This window comes from Passer domesticus, chromosome 14 (genome assembly GCF_036417665.1).
Source record: "Passer domesticus isolate bPasDom1 chromosome 14, bPasDom1.hap1, whole genome shotgun sequence".
NCBI lineage: Eukaryota > Metazoa > Chordata > Aves > Passeriformes > Passeridae > Passer > Passer domesticus.
In genome coordinates this window covers 15,573,766-15,577,310 of record NC_087487.1, presented here as the reverse complement: position 1 = coordinate 15,577,310, position 3,545 = coordinate 15,573,766, and the positions used below count along the sequence as shown (strand labels likewise).

General features: G+C 38.3%; 1 long non-coding RNA gene across 1 annotated transcript; it reads right to left on the bottom strand.

Annotated features, from left to right (window-relative positions):
- Positions 1-373: 373 nt before the first annotated feature.
- Positions 374-2,854, bottom strand: LOC135280508 (uncharacterized). The gene is made up of 4 exons (XR_010347406.1): positions 2,767-2,854; positions 2,546-2,653; positions 2,159-2,321; positions 374-476 (listed from the first exon to the last, which is right to left on the bottom strand). It is a non-coding gene; the product is annotated as an uncharacterized LOC135280508 (long non-coding RNA).
- Positions 2,855-3,545: the final 691 nt, after the last annotated feature.

Genomic DNA, 3,545 nt, shown 5'->3' with positions numbered 1-3,545 from the left:
TATGCAGTGCAAATAAATTAAGGGAAAGTGAAAAAGACTATTATGGATTGCAGTGTGCCTGGTTATAAAGAGACTAATTAAAAAATGTTAATAAAGAGTAGTAAGAATTGTCTAGTGTTTAAATTCCTAAATTGAGACATGAGAGCTCAGGCAAAACGTAAATCAAAGTATCAGCTTTTTCTTCAACAGGATATAGTGAGAACCAATATGCTTTTATGTAGTACATCATAAATATCTAGGGATAAACACTGGAGACCAAAAGAAGAAAAGATGGATCATTTTTATTTTACCTCTTCTTTTATTGCCTTTTTTGCTGTTACAGTTACATTTTGCTGTATAAAAATAATTATTATTCTCCTTGTATGACCGCTATCGATGTGAAATTATGGCATAAATGAAGAGTACAGGATCCATTTCAGCAGCCAGGCAGCCTTGTTTGAGGTGCTATAGAGACTGGTGAATGAAGAGTCCTCGCACTGGTGATGAGCACAGAAACAAGTATTTGTGAAACCAGATTGACAATTCATCTGCAAACAGACCAATGTGACTTTCCCTCTCGTGCCCCCACGATGTAATAACTGCAGCTGCGTTCAGCTTCATTCAAAACCTTGCCTCCTCTTCCCTCACGCATGGGTGGGCAGTTCAGGATGCTAAATAGGACATTTTGACTGCTCATATCTGTACCTTGGGGCCTACCAGATCTGAGGGCAGCCGAGTGCCTGCTCATTTAACTTGCACAGCTGCAAAGCTTCCAGCACAAATGCTCCTCGAACGCTTTCTGCGCGGGGGCTGATGCGATGGCGCATCGCTCGGCTGAAGAGGGAAAATAGAGACAACAAACTCCCCAGCCTTAGTGGAGAGCACCCTCCCCAAGCCTATGAGATTAAAGCAATAGATTTTCAAGTAGCCCTTCAGAGTGACTAATTTATATGGATATCGAGGATTCAGTTGGAAAATTTAAAAAAAAGTAACTAGGGGAAAATATGGTGCTCTCTAAGTCCCAGTGGTATGCCACATTCATTTTACTAGAGAGTTTATTCTTTAGTACTTTCATGGATTGACATGAGGGAGGAATTCACATGTCAGGACAGATAAAATCTCCCTCCTGCCAAAGGAGTCTATTCAGACATGCATGTTAGTAGGTTGATAACTTATTCTGTATTGCAGAGGACTCAAAGATAGACATTTCTCCTTTTATCTCCATCTCTGCGCTCCCTGCATACTAAAGATATGGGGAAACAGCAAGATACATCTTAACTAGCCCTCTCAGAGAGCAGTGACTTCTCCTAGCCTGTGCCAAGAGATGCAAACTTAAAGGAATAAGGTGTCACACAGACTAATAGCAAACACATTAGCAATGTTTATGCACAAAATTTGAGCCCTGTGTGAATATTCATAAAAATATTTAAAAAAAAAGCCCTGGACTTTCTGGTTATTTTTTTTGCCAAGAAAAATGTGCAGTATCGCAATGCTCTTGTTTCATGTTGCTCTGCTAGGAGCATGGGAAGTAGGTTGAGAAAGATGGGGGACCAGGGCAAGTAAAACATGTTGAAGAATCCATCTTTGACACGCTTTCCAAATATTAATGAAACCTTTGTGTTTTTTTGGGAGCTAGGCCCACTCTCCTTCTAAAGACTGGGGAATTGAATCGAACAACTTTATCCCTTGACCAGAACAGTAGAAATATGTCTGGTCTTCAAAATGGAATTAAAATACAGGAGTGTTTAGTCTTATTCTTAAACTGATCATCTCCATTTCATATACTTTTGATTTTTCTGTGACTATCAAATGGCATAACTTTAGGCAAACTTCTTATTTAAGAGTATTAAATTATGTGAGTGTCATTCCTAAGGAGCCATGTTTAAAAAACAGGGGATAAAGATCCTCCCGAGTGCAGCTCAGAGCATCTCTGAACTGCCCTTTGGTAGAAGGACTTTTCCCTTTCTCCTTCTTCTTCCAGTGATGGTACTGAGAGAGCAATCTCCTTCACTGTGGGGCTAAATATGTGGGTTAGAAATAAATCAGCTTCTCTGATCTTTCTCTCATCCTTCCAACTCAGTTCCCAAAAGCAGATTCTTCTTATTTTTTTAGCAGTTCATATACGTAGATTGAGATTAAAGTGGTTTAGAAAGTGTTTTATATAGATTTGTATACATACCTAAAATATTTGCCTAGATGTATCTTATCTAAGCTTCTGCACGGATCTGAATTTCCCAGGCTCGAACCACGCTTTGTGTAAATCGGTGTTGTCTCACTGTCTTTGAGGGAGCTTATTTACGTCAGCTCTGGAATTAGTTCCCTGTATTCCAGCCAGCACTTAGCTGCAAGAGTCAAAATAACATGGATATGTACTGTTTTCCTGTTATCTCTAGCCTCTCTATAAACAGAAGCTATTAGAAATATTGTGAGAAAGCTATCTTGCGAGGTTTGTTCCCCACTCAAGAGTTTTTAGATGGATATCTGACAAGAATGTGCAGTTATACCAATCCTCAAACTTCAGCATTGTTTTCTTTGCCTTAGTAGCAATTCATTTTGATTTGCATACCCCAGCTTTTAGCTCTTATATTTTCAGAAATCTTCAAACAACACATTGTTGTAATTTTTGGTTGTCATTTTCCTTTTGCCTCACTATTTTCATACATTTCCAAGATACCTGAATGGAGAAATATAAGAAAAACACATGAAAATTCCACCCCCCTTATTTTTTTTTCCTCTGGGAAACGCTGTCTATAGTGTGGTCCTTTCTAGAGAATGTTTTCATTCTACCTAAGGTCTGAGGCTTCGTTTTGGAAATAATAAGCTTTTCCCAGACAAGACTTAGTGAAGTAATGACTCAGAGGCACAGACAGACAAGTGGACTGTTTGTTTCATCTTAATTATTTATGTGGTGTTATCCTAACAATAATATATTATGACGTATCTTCCAATGAATACTCCTCTAGTTGTGTATCACTTAATGGGAGAGTGAAACTACGAGACATCTCAGCATGGATAATTATACAGAAGAACTTAAGAAACAGTAATATAGATGGGCAATTTAAATTCAGTCATACATAATCTAAATTCTGTAGTTGTTTCTTTGTTAAAGTTTTCTTTTCAACTTGCTATTGACCAAGAAATTATTTGATGTTTTAAGAATATTTAGGCAAGGAGATTTCAGCAAGGTGAGCTCAAAACTGTGATTTCAGCTTTGAATTGTTCTTTGCCATTGATCTTCCTGTGATTTACAACCACTTCCCATCGGAATTTTCTCTTCTGCTTTATGTCAACCAAATTTGGGGCACAATTTCATCCTTATATAGAGCACCTGCTTTGTGTCCCTTGTGAAGGGGGATTAGCCTCTTGCTTTGAGAATTTGTTGTCCATTGGTTCCCTTCACCATGAAACCAACCAAAAACGTTCTTCATGTTTCTAGGTAGAATTGCCTGGAGATTTGTAAAATTATTTTGATCTTGGACCTGAGCCTGCCATTAAAGTGCTTGACTTGCCTTGACCACTGTAATTTTAGAAAGCTGACCCTTCTCCTTTGCAATTTACACAGTGTT